The sequence below is a fragment of the Triticum aestivum genome, chromosome 5A (genome assembly GCF_018294505.1).
Source record: "Triticum aestivum cultivar Chinese Spring chromosome 5A, IWGSC CS RefSeq v2.1, whole genome shotgun sequence".
Taxonomy (NCBI): Eukaryota; Viridiplantae; Streptophyta; class Magnoliopsida; order Poales; family Poaceae; genus Triticum; species Triticum aestivum.
In genome coordinates this window covers 128093949-128113928 of record NC_057806.1, presented here as the reverse complement: position 1 = coordinate 128113928, position 19980 = coordinate 128093949, and the positions used below count along the sequence as shown (strand labels likewise).

General features: G+C 49.5%; 1 long non-coding RNA gene across 3 annotated transcripts; it reads left to right on the top strand.

Annotated features, from left to right (window-relative positions):
• Positions 1 to 16106: 16106 nt before the first annotated feature.
• On the top strand, positions 16107 to 19205 carry LOC123102607 (uncharacterized). Of its 3 annotated transcripts, none has more exons than XR_006449078.1 (5): positions 16107 to 17073; positions 17373 to 17517; positions 17686 to 18486; positions 18590 to 18621; positions 18929 to 19205. It is a non-coding gene; the product is annotated as an uncharacterized lncRNA (long non-coding RNA). The 3 variants fall into 3 exon arrangements; XR_006449077.1 differs by having other exon boundaries at positions 17671 to 18486; XR_006449079.1 differs by having other exon boundaries at positions 17671 to 18486; positions 18775 to 19205.
• The last annotated feature ends 775 nt before the right edge of the window (positions 19206 to 19980 follow it).

The window sequence follows — 19980 nt, the reverse complement described above, 5'->3', positions numbered from 1 at the left end:
GCTCTCCAAGTCGCGCAAGTGTGAGGGATCCCCGTTGTAGGGTGTTGCAATACGTTTATGATTCGCTTATAGTGGGTTGAATGAGTGACTGAAACACAAACCCGAGTAAGGGGGTTGTTACGTATGGGATAAAGAGGACTTGATGCCTTATAATGCAATGGTTAGGTTTTACCTTAATGATCTTTAGTAGTTGCGGATGCTTGCTAGAGTTCCAATCATAAGTGCATATGATCCAAGTAGAGAAAGTATGTTAGCTTATGCCTCTCCCTCAAATAAAATTGCAATAATGATTATCGGTCTAGTTATCGATTGCCTAGGGACAAATAACTTTCTCGTAACAACAAGCTCTTTACTAAAACTAACTTACTTGTGTCTTTATATAAACAGCCCCTACTTTTATTTACATGCTCTTTATTATCTTGCAAACCTATCCAACAACACCTACAAAGTACTTCTAGTTTCATACTTGTTCGAGGTAAAGCAAACGTCAAGCGTGCGTAGAGTTGTATCGGTGGTCGATAGAACTTGAGGGAATATTTGTTCTGCCTTTAGCTCCTTATTGGTTTCGACACTCTTACTTATCGAAAACTGTTGTGATCCCCTATACTTGTGGGTTATCAGTCCCTTGCACCTACACAAAACAAATAAATCCTCGCAAACAACGCGATAAGGGGTTGTCAATCCCTACACGGTCACTTACGAGAGTGAGATCTGATAGATATGATAAGATAATATTTTTGGTATTTTTATGATAAAGATGCAAAGTTAAATAAAAGGCAATGAAAATAACTAAGTGTTGGAAGATTAATATGATGGAAGATAGACCCGGGGGCCATAGGTTTCACTAGTGGCTTCTCTCAAGAGCATAAGTATTTTACGATGGGTGAACAAATTACTGTTGAGCAATTGACAGAATTGAGCATAGTTATGAGAACATCTAGGTATGATCATGTACATAGGAATCACGTCGAAGACAAGTAGACCGACTCCTGCCTGCATCTACTACTATTACTCCACACATCGACTGCTATCCAGCATGCATCTAGAGTATTAAGTTCATAAGAACAGAGTAACGCTTTAAGCAAGATGACATGATGTAGAGGGATAAATTCATGCAATATGATAAAAAAACCATCTTGTTATCCTCGATGGCAACAATACAATACGTGCCTTGCTGCCCCTACTGTCACTAGGAAAGGACACCGCAAGATTGAACCCAAAACTAAGCACTTCTCCCATTGCAAGAAAGATCAATCTAGTAGGTCAAACCAAACTGATAATTCGAAGAGACTTGCAAAGATAACCAATCATACATAAAAGAATTCAGAGAAGATTCAAATATTTTTCATAGATAAACTTGATCATAAACCTACAATTCATCGATCTCAACAAACACACCGCAAAAGAAGACTACATCGAATAGATCTCCACGAGAGAGGGGGAACTTTGTATTGAGATCCAAAACGAGAGAAGACTCCATCTAGCTAATAACTATGGACCCGAAGGTCTGAGGTAAACTACTCACACTTCATCGGAAGGGCTATGGTGTTGATGTAGAAGCCCTCCGTGATTGATGCCCCCTCCGGTGGAGCTCCAGAACAGGCCCCGAGATGGGATCTCGTGGATACAGAAAGTTACGGTGGTGAAATTAGGATTTTGGCTCTGTATCTGATCCGTTTGGGGGTACGTAGGTATATATAGGAGGAAGGAGTACGTCGGTGGAGCAACAGAGGGCCCACGAGGGTGGAGGGCGCGCCTAGGGGGGTAGGCACACCCCCCTATCTCGTGGCTTCCTTGTTGGTTGCTTGACGTAGGGTCCAAGTCTCCTGGATCATGTTCGTTCCGAAAATCACGTTCCTGAAGGTTTCATTCCGTTTGGAATCCGTTTGATATTCTTTTTCTGCGAAACTCTGAAATAGGCAAAAAAACAGCAATTCTGGGTTGGGCCTCTAGTTAATAGGTTAGTCCCAAAAATAATATAAAAGTGGATAATAAAGCCCAATAATGTCCAAAACAGAAGATAATATAGCATGGAGCAATCAAAAATTATAGATACGTTGGAGACGTATCAGTAGCGTAAGTATTTCCCTCGGTTTTTGAGAACGAAGGTATCAATCCAGTAGGAAGCCACGCATGAGTCCCTTGCACCTACACACACAAATAAAATCCTCGCAACCAACGCAATAAAGGGATTGTCAATCCCTTCACGGTCACTTACGAAAGTGAGATATGATAAGATAATATTTTTGGTATTTTTATGATAAAGATGCAAAGTAAAGAAAGCAAAATAAACGGAAAAGGAAATAGCTTGTTGATGGAAGATTAATATGATGGAAAATAGACCCGGGGGCCACAGGTTTCACTAGTGGCTTCTCTCGAGAGCATAAGTATTACGGTGGGTAAACAAATTACTGTTGAGCAATTAATAGAATTGAGCATAGTTATGAGAATATCTAGGTATGATCATGTATATAGGCATCACATCCGAGACAAATAGACCGACTCCTGCCCGCATCTACTACTATTACTCCACACATCGACCGCTATCCAGCATGCATCTAGAGTATCAAGTTCAAAAGAACAGAGTAACGCTTTAAGCAAGATGACATGATGTAGAGGGATAAACTCATGCAATATGAAATAAACCACATCTTGTTATCCTTGATGGCAACAATACAATATGTGCCTTGCTGCCCCTACTATCACCGGAAAAGGACACCGCAAGATTGAACCCAAAGCTAAGCACTTCTCCCATTGCAAGAAAGATCAATCTAGTAGGCCAAACCAAACTGATAATTCGAAGAGACTTGCAAAGATAACCAATCATACATAAAAGAATTCAGAGAAGATTCAAATATTGTTCATAGATAAACTTGATCATAAACCCACAATTCATCGGTCTCAACAAACACACCGCAAAAGAAGATTACATCGAATAGATCTCCACAAGAGAGGGGGAGAACTTTGTATTGAGATCCAAAAAGAGAGAAGAAGCCATCTAGCTAATAACTATGGACCCGAAGGTCTGAAGTAAACTACTCACACTTCATTGGAGAAGCTATGGTGTTGATGTAGAAGCCCTCCATGATCGATGACCCCTCTGGCGGAGCTCTGGAAAAGGCCCCATGCTGGGATCTAGAAAGTTACGGCGGTGGAATTAGGGTTTTGGCTCTGTATCTGGTAGTTTGGGGGTACATAGGTATATATAGGAGGAAGAAGTACGTCGGTTGAGCAACATGGGCCCCACGAGGGTGGAGGGCGTGCCTGGGGGGTAGGCGCGCCCCCTACCTCATGCCCTCCTGATTGCTTTCTTGACGTAAGGTCCAACTCCTCTAGATCATGTTTGTTCCGAAAATCACATTCCCGAAGGATTCATTACGTTTGGACTCCGTTTGATATTCTTTTTCTGCGAAACTCTGAAATAGGCAAAAAAAACAGGAATTATGGGTTGTGCCTCCGGTTAATAGGTTAGTCCCAAAAATAATATAGAAGTGTATAATAAAGCCCAATAATGTCCAAAACAGGATATAATATAGCATGGAACAATCAAAAATTATAGATACATTGGAGACGTATTAGCGCCCAGGGGGGTGGGCGCGCCCCCCACCCTCGTGGGCAGCCCGAGACTCTTCTGGCCCAACTCTTTTACTCCATGGCCTTCTTCTGGTCCAAAAATAAGCTCAGTCAAGTTTCAAGTCAATTGGACTCCGTTTGGTTTTCCTTTTCTGCGATACTCAAAAACAAGAAAAAAACAGAAACTGACACTGAGCTCTAGGTTAATAGGTTAGTCCCAGAAATCATATAAAATAGCATATAAAACATCCTAGATGGATAATATAATAGCATGGAACAATCAAAAATTATAGATACGTTAGAGACGTATCACCGACCACCGCGCCTCGGTCTTCTCTTCACGCAGGGCGGCCCGGGCCTGTGCGTCGGCAAGGCAATGTTCGATGGACTCCTGCACTCGCGCGATTGCCGCGTCGGCGTGTTTCCCCTTCTTGGCGTCCAGCCGCCCTTCTGACGCGCCCGCCGTCAGCGCGTCCGGCTTGTAGGTCTCCTTGGCCTTGTCGAGGGTGCGCCGGACTTCCGCCCACTTCTCGCACTTGTCGATCCGCTTGTAGGCATGGAGGTACTTGAACTCTTGGTCGCGGTTGCGCAGGCGATACAAGACGAACATGCACACCAGCTGCGCCGAGGAACAAACAGTTGGCGGGCGCACGCGGCGAAGAGAAGCGGGAGGCCGGTGTGCCATACCTGATCCTCAATGTTGGCGCCGCTCCCCGGGCAAGCCGCGATCTCCTCGACGATCCCATGCCATTTGTTGCACGCTGCCTGGATGAGCCCCCAATGGTTCGCCATTGCCTTCGCCCCATGCTACATGTAGACGCCTTTAAAGTAGGGGTAGACGAGCTTGCGCTCGTCGAACTCGGCCTTGATGCGCTCCCAGTACGTCTCGATACTCTGGTTCACGCCGGTGGTCGGGTCGAGGCAGACGACTTTCCACGCTTAGGCGAGGCATTCCTGTTCCTTGGATGTCCACTTGATGCGCGGCTCACCGGTCCTGGTCGCCCCCTTCTTCTTCTTGCGCCTCCTCGCCGGAACAGTCGTCGGCTCCTCATCCTCCTCCTCGTGCTCCTTCGGATCCTCCTTGCCATACTCGAGCTCGCCGTCCATGACGCCGCTGAGGTCCACCGTGTTGTCCTGGGTAGCGAACCCGGGGAATGCGACGACCGCGGCCAAGCCTACCGCGATGATGTCGTCCATGTCGGCGTCGATCTCGTCGGTGTCGCCGAGGTGCGATGTGGAAGCTTGTGAGAAGGGCAGGGAGCCACGGCGGAGAGGGGCATCGGGGAGGACGCGTAAGGTGGCGGCGAGTAGTTGTACGGACGGTACTGCACACCAGCAAAGGCAGGCGAGGGCGTGCGCTGGGCCGGGTGTCCATGGGGGAAGGTGACGTTGGGGTTGAACCCACCGTGCGCGTCCCCGTCGGAGTAGCCCAGCGACGGCGTGCATCCCCATGGTTGCATCGACGACGAGAAGCCGGCCGAAGAGACGACGCTTTGCTGGCTCCAGGGCGCGTATTGGGCGTGGCCGCCGGGTGGGTTCATCATCCCCACGCGAGCCGCCTCGACCTCAGCTTGATCCGCCGCGGCCACAGCCGCACGCGCCGCGTTGTCCTGAGCCTTCATGGTGATGGCCCTGTTCCGCCGGTCGGCGGTGACAGCCTCCTAGCGCTGAACTTCCGCCCTCCAATCGGCCTTTGGCATGCCCGGTGGCTTCGACGGCGGCGCCCTTTGCTTCCTCTGCTTCGGCTGGGCGACGGTGGCGGTTGCATTTGTCGCGGCGCGGGGGATCACATACTTCTTCGACGGCATGGCGGTCGGCTGGGAGGCGAGCGAGAGGGAGGTTGGCAGGAGGAATGGAGAGAATGAGAGAGAAGTGGGTGGGGCGGGAAGAGGCTCTCGACTCGCCGGCAGAGCGGTCCCACGCCCCTTTTCGCTTGTGCCGGCGCCCCCAGAAGCCCCCAGCGCGCCGGGTTCGGCTCGGGTCCGCCGACGCCAGTTTCGACCCAAACCGGCGGAAAACGGGCTACTAAGGGCGCGACTGGGCCGATTTTTTTGCGCCGATGCGACAAAAACGTCTGGAGAAGGCCTGTTGGGGCGGCTGGAGATGCTCTAACGAGGCATCGATGCCTTTGAGGTAGTAAGAGCATTACTAGTAGAACCCTCAAACCCTCAAAACCTTAAAGCAGTTTTAAGGGTTGAGAAGTGCCACTTTTTGACACTTTTAAGGGTTGAAAAATAGGGGCAAATACTAGAACCCTCAAACCCAACCCTTAAACTGCTTTAAGGATTAGATTTGAGGGTTCTAGTCTTTGCCTCGACCCCAACCTTTAAATCTATCATTTGACATCTCACAATTTATGACAACAAGAACACAATCAACTTCCAAACAAACTACCAAATGACAATCATTGATGCATGGTTTAATAGTTTACATCACAAAATCATCATCTTCCTCCTCTCATCGGCACCATCACCAAAAAGTTGCACCTCGGCGCCATCTCCTAGACCACAAGCGGGCTCCATCAAGCATCTCCATCGGCACCGGTGGAGTCGTACACACCGCCATCACCACAACTACTCATCGGAGTGTCACCTCGAAAAGTAGAGGACGCAACACGGAACATCATCTTCCTCTCCGCGATGTCCTCCTTGTAGTCCTTCCACCATTGCAATTGGTCTTGATCCATGTCCTTCTTGGACATCATCATGTGCTCTTTGTCTTCCACCATGAGTTCTTTCCATACCTTTGCCTCTTTGAGCTTGATCATCCTTTCCTCCAACTCGGCCTTGCGCTTTGCTTCTTCACGATTTGCTTCAACTTGTGCAAGCTTGACCTATTTCTTCTTCTCGATGATAAGAAGCTTCGTCTCCAATGTCTTCGTTGTCAATTCCTCTCTTGCCTTCATTATGTGGTCCATCTTCTCCCTTAGGCTTGACGCCTCTTCTTCCATCTTCACTCTTAGCTTGCCCTTCTTGGTTCCCTCGGGCTTGCCCAAGTTCCTCTCCTCCTCATCTTCACTATCATCCATCTTTAGCATTGCCGACTTCTTGGGTGCGGTCTCTTGATCCCTCAACTTCCACTTGTCAAAGGTTTGAAGAATTGACCAAACATGCTTAAATGGGAATGGCTTGCCCTTGGAAGCGGCCATCTCCTTGTACCTCATGCCGGCAATTGTCTCCTATCAATCACACATAAATCACATAAGAACCCACCAATAGCATAGTGCACACACATAATCAAAATAGTGAAGAAATATGTACTCACATAGTCACTCTCCATGGTTCCACTAGGTGGTGCATCCCTCACTTGGTCCATGGCCGCACTCCAACGAGCACAAGCGGGCTTGATCAACTCCCACTGGCCTTGAAGCGACCAGAAAGTGCGATGGATGAACCCACTATTCTTCGGCTTGATCCTACAATAGACGTCCTCGATCCTTTGCCAATACCGTTTACCGGTTTGATCGGTGCCGGTGGTTGCATCCATTCGCACAGCTGCCCAAGCACGAACCAAGAGGACATCTTCTGCCTCGGTGTAGTTTGTCGACCGCGCGTGTGGCGGGAAGCGGCAGTGAATGCCTCCTCCCTTATCTCGGCCACCTCCTCCTCGTCATCCCCTTCATCCTCCTCATCTTCCTCCTTTTCCTCCAAGTCGTCACCAACCCTAAAGGGGTCTAGAGGCGGAGCTTCGAGGTCCACCTCCGCGTTTTGGAGGAGGTCCATGAACGAGGATGGGATTGCCATTTCCTCGAACACCTCGTGCGCGGCGGGAGGAGGTTTGACGACGGCGGTGGGCGGGGCTGCGGGCTTCTTCCGCGCCGCGGGCTTCTTCCGCGGCTTGGTCATGGCCGGGGACGAGCCGGCGACCTTGGAGGCCGCCCCTCGCGGCCCATGAGAGGCCGCCTTCGGCCGGCTCTTCTTGGTGGCCGGGGCGGGCACCGGGGAGGCGGCGAGGACGGGCGTCGGGGCGGTGACGGTGGCCGGGGCAGGAGCCGGGGAGGCGGCAGGAGGAGGTGCGAGGCCCGCCCGCCGCCGCTTGGCCCCGACGTGGGTCGCCGCCACCACGTCGGCCACGGTCGGGCGGGCGGGGCCGGGGGCGGGGCGGGCGCCTGTTACGGCATATCTCTCTCAAGGTAGTTTTGGTGATTGATGACAACATGTTTGCGGACTAATCTTGTGCTTTGAATAATTCACAGATTCTCCCGTGGCACGAGACACTTTCTTCCCCTCGGAGTGTATTTCAAGACGGTGTAGCTCTTTCGTTTCTTTCTCGGTGGACTAGTTGCGTAGAGGGCACCGTACTATCAAGAGGGGGTCCGCTGGGGTATTGCATGGGTGGAATCATCACGTACACATCAGCTTCTCACCCTCCGACCGTCTCCATTCCATTGAAGAGATCTCTCCTCTCTTCCTTGTCTTGTCTGGGTCCAAGCGGTAGTACCGTGCAACCCAGCGGTAGTACCGCTGAGGAGCCACAAGCGGCAGTACCGCTCCACAACAGTAGTACTGCCCGTGGCTCCATAGCAGTAGTACCGCTGGGGTGCCTGGCACCTCCGCCTCGTCCTCAGCATCTTTGAGAGATTCTCTCTCTCTCTTTGCGCCCCAGCGGTAGTACCGCACTGCCAGCGGTAGTACGGCCGAAGGGTCACAAGCGGCAGTACCGCTCCACAGCGGTAGTACCGCCCGTGACCCCGCTGCCGTAGTACCGCTGGGCAGTCTGGCTCCTACCGCCTCGATTCGAGAGGTCTTTTTCTCGTGTCAGGTTTTGCGGCAGTAGTCGCGGTTGTAGAGGCGGTAGTACCGTTCTAGGAGCGGTAGTACCGTCCCTACCACCGCGGTAGTACCGCGGTTGGGTCCTTTCCTACCAGTCTCCTCTGCGCGGCAGTGCTGCTGGCTGGCGCGGCAGTACCGCTGTCCTGGCGGTAGTACCGCCCCCTCTCAGCGGTAGTATCGCCCTGTGCGGGGCTGGTTGGTGGGGGGCAACGGTTGGATTGTTGCCCCCACTATAAAAGGGAGTCCCCTTCTTCTCTTTGACCTACCTCTTCCTCCCCCAAGCTCCATTTATTGCTCAAGCTCCATTAAATGCTCCAAGCTCCATTTTCGCCCGATCTATCTCTCTAGCCAATCAAACTTGTTGATTTGCTCGGGAGTGGTTGAGAAGGCCCCGATCTACACTTCCACCAAGGGATTTTCGATTCCCCCACTCATCCCTAGCGGATCTTGTTACTCTTGGGTGTTTGAGCACCCTAGACGGTTGAGGTCACCACGGAGCCATAGTCCATTGTGGTGAAGCTTCGTGGTCTTGTTGGGAGCCTCCGATTAAGTTGTGGAGATTGCCCCAACCTTGTTTGTAAAGGTTCGGTCGCCGCCTTCAAGGGCACCAATAGTGGAATCACGGCATCTCGCATTGTGTGAGGGCGTGAGGAGAATACGGTGGCCCTAGTGGCTTCTTGGGGAGCATTGTGCCTCCACACCGCTCTAACGGAGACGTACTTCCCCTCAAAAGGAAGGAACTTCGGTAACACATCCTCGTCTTCACCGGATCCACTCTTGGTTATCTCTTACCTTTACTTGTGCAAGCTCTTTAGTGTTTCTTCCCTTGCTTGCTTGTATGCTTGTTGTTATTGCATCATATAGGTTGCTCACCTAGTTGCACATCTAGACAACCTACTTTGATGCAAAGTTTAATTTGGTAAAGAAAAGTAAAAATTGGTAGTTGCCTATTCACCCCCCCCTCTAGTCAACCATATCGATCCTTTCAATTGGTATCAGAGCCTCGTCTCTTTATTAAGGACTTTACCATCCAAAGAGTATGGTTGATACCGTAGACGGTGTGGTGGAACACTCCGGTGTGAACCCGATCTCATCTATGGGCGATGGGGGAACCTCGGTCTCTCATGAGGAGTTCAATGTGGCCTTGGAGACATTGAAAACCTCCATGACGACCGAAGTTGAAAGCATGTTTACTAAATTTCTTGAGGGGCTTAAACTATCCACCGCACCGTTGAAAGTGGGTGACCCCGCCAACAAGGTGACGGATGCTATCCCCGACAAGGGGGAAGCTAGTAGTGAAAATGCTCCTTCTTCTAGTGGTAAGAATGCCACCGGCATCTTTGCCCATGTGGAACCACCACTTGTTTATGGTGGACCGGTTCCTTCCACTCATTTCAATCATGCCGGTCCTCCCCCTAAGATTGTGAAAAATGAGGATTTTGATTCTTGGGTTTACCGCTTTAAACGTCATTTAAATCATGTGAACACTAACCTTTGGAGAATCATTGAAGAAGGTTTCTATCCACATGATCCAAGCAACTTCACTCCTCGAGAAGCCGCGGCAATCAATTCAATGAGAATGCTCTCTTCATCATTCAAGATGCAATTCCACCCGAAGACCTACCTCATCTTCGTCCCTTCGCCTTGGCCAAAGATGCATGGCATTGTGTTGTCTCTCTCTACCGGGGAAGCGCAAGCATTCAACGCTCCAACTATGAAGTGGTACAAGATGAGGCCGATGAGTTTGCAATGAAAGAAGATGAAGAACCTCGTGAGCTTTATCGGAGAGTAACCAAACTCGCGGTCTCACTACGAGATCACGGGAGCAAGGACACGGATGACAATTGGATCAAGCGCAAATTCCTCAAGGCAATGATGCCCTATCACAAGGCCATGTCCTCCGTCATTCGTCAAAGACCGGACTTCCACACTTTGACCTCAAGCGAAGTGTTGGATGAGTTTGTGGCCATGAACATTTTGGACAAGACCGCCGACAATGCGGTGCTCCGTTCTCAACGGGCAAAGAAGCCTAACCTTGCATTGAAGGCCAAGCTCACCGTGGAAGAAGAAGAAGAGGAAGAAGAGGAGAGCAACCCCGAAGATACGAAGTATGCATATCATGAACACATGGCACTTGCTTCAAGGCAATTTTGGAGCAAGAAAAACTCGAGGCCAAACTTTAGAAAAAACAACTCGAGTGGCACGAGGGGCAAGCAACGTGTAAGGACTTGCTACAATTGCGGCAACGTGAGTCATTTCGTTGCGGAATGTCCGTATGAGAAGAGGGAAGACAATGGTGGCAAGCTCATCCGAAAGGACAAGGCCAAGTCGTTCCCCAACAAGAACAACTTCACCAAGAAGACTCCTCCCAAGGCTTTGGTTGTGCAAGAAGAGTACAATGAGGATGATGACGATGATGAAGATGATGAGTCGGTTGCCATGGCCTCCGTTGCCATTGCAACAACGTCACGGGTGTCTCTCTTCGACTCACCCAATGAGAGCATCACCGCCAAGTGCCTCATGGCTAAAGCCACCAACAAGGTAACCCCCAACATCAAAACTACCATCATTAATCATCCTTCTTCGACGGATAGCATTGATGAACTTGAGGGACCTAATATGGAGGCTAACGAGTTTGAGGCCTTTATGGGCAAACTCAAGGGAAAATCCAAGAAGCACTTTGTTGCTCTCTTGGAACAACTTGGTGAAGCCAATGACATGATCGAGGCTCACGAAGACACCATCACTAAGATGGAAGGGCATAGTCGTGACTATGCCGATGAGATTTCAGATCTTTCCAATGCTCTTGAGGAAGAGCGTGGTCTACGTTTGGCTCTTGAGGAGTCACACAACGTTGATCATGCTAAGTTAAAGAAAGATTATGATCATGTCCTCATAGTTTCTCATGTGCTAAACTCCGAGAAGGCCGAACTTGAGGTTGATCTTGCTAGACTCAAAGAGGAGTTTGATCTACTTGACAAGGCTCACAAGGTCTTGAAGGGTGCTCATGCTAGCCTCAAAGAGTCTCATGATCAACTTCAAGTAAAGCTAACCAAGGAAAAAGCCACTTTCCCTCGTATGATGTTAATTGATAATGCAAATGCTACTAACCCGTGTTGTGAGCATGTGCATCTCGTTGAGGAGAATGCTAAGCTAAAAGGACAACTTGAGAGAGGTCTTGCAACTTGCATACAAGGCAAGAAGAACCTCAACGATCTCTTGATCAACCAAAAGGGGGTTGTGGCCAAGGAAGGGGTTGGGTACATGCCCGACTCCAAGAACAAGAAGAAGAATGACAAGACCAAACGACCTCCTCCTCTCATGCAAACCTTTGTGAAGGAGGGAGAGAGTACCTCCGAGCATAAGAAGAAGAATAATGTCAAGAAGGGCAATGTCACCCCTCCCAACAAAGCCGGCGATTTTAATCCTTCTTATGTGTTATGCCGTGCTAGTGATGGGCATGTTTATGCCAAATTGGTTGGTTCTCTTCATGAGTACATTGAATGGTCTATTTGGGTTCCAAAGACCCTTGTTACTAACATCAAAGGACCCATTACAAAATGGGTACCTAAAACCAAGCATTGATCTCTTGTAGGTGTTTGCTTCCGGTGGTGGATCATGGTTGCTCGATAGCGGAGCTACAAATCATATGACCGGAAGCAAGGACTTGGTGGTGGACGTGCACAAGGTTCCATCTATGCCCACCAATGTCGAGTGGGGTGACGCCTCATCTTCTAAGGTATTGGGACTTGGCAAGGTGGTCATCTCTCATGATCTCACGATCGAGAAGGTCATGCTTGTTGAGTCCCTTGCATACAATTTACTTTCCGTTCGTCAACTTGCAATCATGGGCTTTGCCACTTTCTTTGATATCGATACCGTGGCCCTCTTGTGGAGCAAGACTCTTAAAGTAGCCTTTGTTGGGCATGTCGAGAACGGTCTATATGTGATTAACTTTTCGGAGCGACCCACTAAGACCGCGACGTGCCTAATGGCTAAAGTTGATGTGGGATGGCTTTGGCATCGCCGTTTAGCCCATGTCAATATGAGATCTTTGCAAAGTCTCCTCAAGGGGGACCATGTCCGTGGACTAACGAATGTTAGTTTTGCTAAAGATCGTGCTTGCAGTGCCTGTATCGAAGGAAAGCTACATGAGAAGGCTCACCCTCCCACGACGATCATTTATTCGAAGAGGCCTTTGGAGCTCCTTCACATGGATCTCTTTGGGCCTCCATCTTTCGATAGTCTTGGAGGTAGGAAGTATTGCTTGGTGATTGTGGATGACTACTCAAGGTACACCTGGGTGTATTTCTTCAAGAGGAAGAGCGAGACCCAACAAACCGTCATTGACTTTGCAAATGAAGCACAACGTCAACACAATGCAAAGATCTTGACAATAAGAAGTGACAACGGCACCGAGTTCAAGAACTACACCTTGGATGAATTTCTTAGTGATGAGGGAATCAAGCATCAATATTCCGCACCCTACACCCCTCAACAAAACGGTGTTGCGGAGAGGAAGAACCGGACGTTGATGGATGCGGCAAGGACCATGATGGCGGAGTTCAAGTCTCCGTACAACTTTTGGGCCGAAGCCATCAACACCGCGTGTCATGCATCCAATCGGCTCTACCTCCGCAAGGGCTTGAACAAGACTCCATATGAGATACTCACCGGTAACAAGCCCAATCTCAAGTACTTCCGGGTATTTGGGTGTAAGTGTTTCATTCTCAAGAAAGGTGTTCGGTTGTCTAAATTTGAGGCTAGAGCTTATGAGGGCATATTTGTTGGCTATGCTACAAACTCTCATGCTTACCGTGTCCTCAATAAATCCATGGGACTTATTGAGGAGACGTGTAACGTGGAGTTTGATGAGAATAACGGCTCCTAAGTGGAGCAAAGTGGCACTTGTGATGTAGGTGATGAAATTCCTCCCCAAGCCATAAGAAGAATGGGTGTTGGCTTTATCCTACCCATTGAGGAACCCCTTGTGGCCGAAGGAGAAGGACAAAGCTCCACTCAAGTGGAGCCATCACCAACCCAAGGCCCACACGCTTCCGAAGAACAACATGAAGGCCCTCATCCTCAAGAACATGACCAAGGGCAAGATCACGCTCAAGACGGTGTTGACACATCAAGTGATGCCCAAGGTCAAGTTCTCTCCTCCGAGCAAGTTCAAGTACAAGAACAAGCCCAAGACGACGCTCAAGATGATCAAATGACCACTCCTCGTCTCACCCCCGAGGAGGAATTAGAGCGTCGTGCCGCCAAGGTTGCTTCCAAGCTCTCCACCAAGGATCATCTCATGACGAATGTGCTTGGAAGCTTAAGAAAGGGGGTAAGCACTCGTAGACAATTAGCAAATTACTGTGAGCATCACGCGTTTGTCTCTTGTGTGGAACCCCACAAGGTATATGAAGCGCTAGAAGATCCGGATTGGCTCAATGCCATGCATGAAGAACTCAACAACTTCGAGCGCAACAAAGTGTGGAGATTGGTGCCAAGACCGACTGGGAATCACAATGTCATAGGAACCAAGTGGATATTTAAGAAAAAGCAAGATGCCCATGGGATTATCATTCGCAACAAGGCTCGTTTGGTAGCACAAGGCTACTCCCAAGTCGAGGGTATCGACTACGGTGAAACCTTTACTCCCGTTGCTCGTCTTGAATCCATTCGCATGTTGATTGCATATGCTTCTCATCATAACTTTAAGTTACAACAAATGGATGTGAAGAGTGCTTTTCTTAATGGTCCACAGCGGTAGTACCGCCCATGACCCCGCTGCCGTAGTACCGCTGGGCAGTCTGGCTCCTACCGCCTCGATTCGAGAGGTCTTTTTCTCGTGTCGGGTTTTGCGGCACTAGTCGCGGTTGTAGAGGCGGAAGTACCGTTCTAGGAGCGGTAGTACCGTCCCTACCAACGCGGTAGTATCGCGGTTGGGTCCTTTCCTACTAGTCTCCTCTGCGCGGCAGTGCCGCTGGCTGGTGCGGCAGTAGCGCTGTCCTGGCGATAGTACCGCCCCCTCTCAGCGATAGCACCGCCCTGTGCGGGGCTGGTTGGTGGGGGGCAACGGTTGGATTGTTGCCCCCACTATAAAAGGGAGTCCCCTTCTTCTCTTTGACCTACCTCTTCCTCCCCCAAGCTTCATTTATTGCTCAAGCTCCATTAAATGCTCCAAGCTCCATTTTCGCCCGATCTATCTCTCTGGCCAATCAAACTTGTTGATTTGCTCGGGAGTGGTTGAGAAGGCCCCGATCTACACTTCCACCAAGGGATTTTCGATTCCTCCACTCATCCCTAGCGGATCTTGTTACTCTTGGGTGTTTGAGCATCCTAGACGGTCGAGGTCACCACGGAGCCATAGTCCATTGTGATGAAGCTTCATGGTCTTGTTGGGAGCCTCTGATTAAGTTGTGGAGATTGCCCCAACCTTATTTGTAAAGGTTCGGTCGCCGCCTTCAAGGGCACCGATAGTGGAATCACGGCATCTCGTTAGCCTCCACACCGCTCTAACGGAGACGTACTTTCCCTCAAAAGAAAGGAACTTCGGTAACACATCCTCGTCTTCACCGGATCCACTCTTGGTTATCTCTTATCTTTACTTGTGCAAACTCTTTAGTGTTTCTTCCCTTGCTTGCTTGTATGCTTATTGTTATTGCATCATATAGGTTGATCACCTAGTTGTACATCTAGACAACCTACTTTGATGCAAAGTTTAATTTGGTAAAGAAAAGTAAAAATTGATAGTTGCCTATTCACCCCCCCCCCCTCTAGTCAACCATATCGATCCTTTCAGCGCCGGGGCGGGCGAGGCGAGCAGGATGGGCGCGGCAAGCGGGGGCGCGGCGGCGGCGGGGCCCTCCATGGCCGGCGCGGCAGGAGGCGGCGGGAGGAGGAGGCAGTTGCCTCCCGTGCGAGAGAGGAGGAGGAGTGCAGGTTGGGGGAGATTTTTCTCTCAACCTCTACTTCTTCAGATTGCAAAGTGGTTTGAGGGTTGGACCTCTATTTTTTTTACGGGTTTGAGGGTTTAGAGGTTCTAGTCTATGGCGTTTTTTCGGCAAAAACTGTAAAAAGCGGTTATTTTTAGAGGTTTGAGAGTTTAAGGGCTTTATTAGTAATCCTCTAGAAGCGCGGCTAGCGACGGGCGGAGACTAGGGCTCCTCATCCTTCACGATGCGAAGGACAAGACGCCACTGGCGAACTACAGCGCGGCTAGCGACAGCGCGGCTAGCGATGGTAAGGACAAGACGCCACTGGCGAACTACTGGGGCTCCGTGCACACTGACCAATTTAGATAACCGGTGTTGAATGGCTAAATCCCCCTTATCATATGCCACGTGACCTTTCAGGTTTCTCTTTTTTTAGAACTCGGTTTTATTTCCTTGCCCTTATCATATGCCACGTGGCCTTTCAGGATTTTCTTTTTGTAGAACTCAGTTGTACCTTCAGGCAAGACCTTTCAGGGTTTGGATGGCCAGTAAAATAAAAATTCGGACAGAAGTTTTTCCATATCTTCATCACTACTATTAAACAATTAAATAAGAACTTCTCTAAACGCATCCCACGAAATGTACACGGATCAATTACCACCGCATGATTAGGCCCATTAAATTTAATCTAACAGCTAGCGTTAATCTAATCCATTTTCTGTGTACGCTTAGTAAATTGCATTGACTGACCATACTCCACCTTTGAAGAAAATTACCCACCATGCCACCCGTAAGTGAAAAGTAACGAATCGATAGTAAAGCGTTGTTTTTTTTCCATACTTCGCCTGCTTCGCCCCTCATCCTTCCCGATTCCATGGCCTCCCAACCCTAGCCGGTTGCGCCTCCGCGGAAAATGAATCGGTGATGGAGAGGATAGATTGAACCCCGCAGGTCCTAGGCGTCGCTGCTGAAGAGAAAAGAAGCCCCAACACGACGAAGGGCACATCGACGCGGCGAGCACGCACGCAACTGCAAGTCCGCCCCCCGCCACCAATCCCCTATCTTCTCTGCTTCGAGACGCACGCCACCCTCACCCGCGCTGCCGCTGGATCATGGATGGCGGGGCGAAAGGGCCAAGACCTGCGACTGATTTTGCGGCGCATCAGCAGCAAGCAATGGCGGGCCTGTACGTGCCAGTGGATCTACATAAGGTGTCGGCGCAGGGCTGGCACTGCGGCCAGGTGACGTCGCTACCGCCGCCCAGCACCATGCAGAGCTGCCGCGCGAGCCGGCCCACGCCAACGCGCGAGAAGTACTCGCCGCTGCCCTGCCCGACGCCGGACACCACGGCTCCTGTACCTCTCTTGCCGACGCCTCGAAGACCGGCGTGGTGTTGGCCGGCTTCAGGTCGGCGCGGGAGATCGCGTCGGCGGCCCGGGGAGTCGCGGCGTAGGCGGGGGAGCACGTGGGACTTGTAGCTCTGGTGCCGGCCCTGCTCCTCCCGAAGGAAGGCCCTGGAGTCGAGCCGCAGGGTGAGAGCCCACTCCGGTGAAGGATTGGATCGCTGGAGAATGACCTTCTCTGTTCTTCAATCGCGTTCTGGTGAAGGAGTCGATTGCCGGTGAAATACGTAATTATCTTTGCTTTTCTCCTGTTATCTTCCCCATGAATCGCTAACTGCAGTTAGGAACATCAGATTGCTTTCAACTTTAGAATATTTTCCCTTGATCAACCTCTGCCCTTTTATTCGTGGAAGAAGCAGCCGGTGAGGACGACCTGCTCTCCTTTTCAATCTGGTGCGTAAGTCTGAAGTTTCCCTTTCTCAAGCCATGTTCCTATGAATAGCTCACTAGAACTGACAGAATTTTTATCATAAGACCGCTTTCAACTTGATCAAGCTTTCCCTTTTATAAAAAGAAGAATCAGTCGGGGTTGTATTTTGTCTATTGAGATGGAAGAAGAGGCTAACACATCATACCATCGTACCATGCCAATATGAGCTACCAAGCTTTCTCTTTCACATTTACTTTTCTCTCATCCTGAAATATGGCACTTGCACAAGTTTCTTGTGCTCACGATTACTTTTCTATTGCAGAGCTATATTGTCCGGTTTGGTACCTCATGTTGGCATGAAATTTAAAAATTCGGATGAAGCTTGGGCATTTTGCCTTAGCTGTGGTGGTCAAAAGGGCTTTGAGATTCGAAAAAGATATACGAACAAAAGGTCCGCAGATGGCAAGGTAACGTCATGTCGATTTGTTTGTGCAAGGAAATGGAATGCTTAATCTATTTTCCTAAAGTAAATTCAGTTATCAAGTCTGAAAATGTACAAGTAGCAAGGGCTACATGGGCTAATTCAGTTAACAAGTCTGAAAACTAAATTCGGTTATCAGCTAATCGGCCTGCAGCTGTCGACAAGGACGGCGTGGCACAGCCGACCACTACCATGGAGATGGGTGTGCAGGTCGTCGACGTGGGGTTGCTGCGCGCGTATGCCGAGGTGTTCATCACGGGCGACGACTCGAGGAGGCCGACGAACAGGACGCCCTTGGACCAGCATGGCGGGGGGAGGCCATGTAGCACACGTTGCTCTGGTTGCCCTGTATCCTGGACGCCGCCGACCACAGGGGCTCCGGCTGCACGTGTTTCCCGGCCACCTCCGACATGGGGGCTCTCGCGACGTGTTGCTTGGTATCCCGGCCACCGCGGACAGCGAGGGCTCCCTTTGCACGTGTTGCTTTGTTTCCCGGCCGCCGCTGACCACTCGGGCTCCGGCTTCACGTGTTGCTCTGCGTCCACCGCTCCTTTGGCGACAATGAGGACACACCGAGAGCTCATTCTACCCCGACGGAAACTGGATTGTTTTTTTGAGAGGGAGAACAGGAATTCTAGGGGAACGAGGAGATTATTGAAATTAGGCGGTCATCATGGTTTGGATATTTTTGTTGTTTTTCTTTTCGGTTTCATACTACTATTGGATTTTGTTGTTTCTCACTAAGAGCTATTCAACTTATAATCCCAATGTTCTGTTGTTATTTTCCAAACTATTAAAAACTGGGTATGTGCTTTATTGTGAATGTTCACAAGAGAAGCTTACTATTTGAAATTACAGGTTGCAAATACCTTCGTTACTCTGGACCTTGTCATGGAAGGATTAACACTAAATGACCATAAATGAATTACATTGGCCAGGACCTTTCAGATTATGAGTAAGTGTGGTTCCACCTTTAGTGCTTTGGGCATTTGATTTGTCTGTTAGCGAGCTTTGTGACTGGTTTCACGTGTTCCTGACATTGCTTGGTACAACCGCAGGGGCGAGGATGTCTTATTGATACAACTTGATGGTAGGTTTCTGTATGAACTAGCATTTTTTTGTTTCTTAGATGCGCAAACTTGTATCTCCGAACTTTGATGAATTATGTCATTTGATCAGCTTCCGTGGAAACTACTAATTTTTGTTGCCTCTATATACGCACTTACATATCTTTTTTTCCCAGTGCCTATTGGCAGTGGCACATTTGTAGGTACCAACTAGAAGAAAAAAAGATTGAAAATATATTTTTCTTTGGTTCGGAATATTATTCCTCAAATTTAGTCCAGTTTAGATCAAATGATTACTCTAATCTATGAATAACACGTGAATTATGTCAGTTATGCAGTTTAAGAGGTCATGGCTGCAATATATGACAAACAATTATATCTGCACTACATGATGAACATCTATATAATACCATGGTTACCCGCGAGGTGTTGGTGATGGCGTTGGTTGCCAAGATGCAGTACTCGATCGAGGGGGGACATAATGCAAATATACTTGGCCACAATTTAATTTTCTTCATGGACTGAATTTGTATCAATTAGTTAACGATATTTGGTAGTTGTTACGCAATGGACTTGGGCATGTATTCATAAAGCATGATATTTGTTAGTCGAGACGTGCGTTGCACGTGCATGCTTACTAGTTTTTTTTAATTGGAATTCTACAACCGTCCAGAGGAATCTGGTGCCCTCCGCTTCACCTGCGCCCGGTCACTCCATACGTGGAGATTCCTCATGCTTCACATATTATAATATAAATAGACAGTGATCACGGATCACACTCGCGTCATTGGCCAATTTTTTAATGGCGGAACGAGTAGCTTCTTGAATAATGCTGTCCCGGCAAATCCAGCTTTAGAATCCACGCCCTCGGCTCTTCTCGCGGCGGAGACCACACGACGTTCGTATCGGAGACCACACGACGTTCGTATCAGACAGAAATTTCCAGCAGAAGTGGATGGTGTGCCTACCGACACAAGCTACGGCCTTCACCGGTTCGACATGCCGTCTGCGTGCCGCGGCCGGTTTTCTCCGTCGCCTCTCCCAGGTGCGGCCGCGCCGGCCCGAAAAGCGGACAACCACAGCCCGGATGTGACCATCGGAGCTGTAGAACTCCTGTGCAGCCCTATGTCATTCCAAACGCCATTGTCCTTTGCCCAAGAAACGGATCCTAGATAATGTGCCCCTTTGACTACGGATCTATCTCGACCGCCGGAATTCACGCCGGATGGATTATCCTTTGGCCAGCGCTAGCCGCCCGGCCGGCCCCAGCCGTTCGATGCGTCCTGTTCCAGCCGTCAGATCTTAGTCAATCTTCTTCTTCATCCTCACGTATACCTCCAGTACCAGAAAATGCCAGGAAAAACACATGGCGGTCGCGCTCG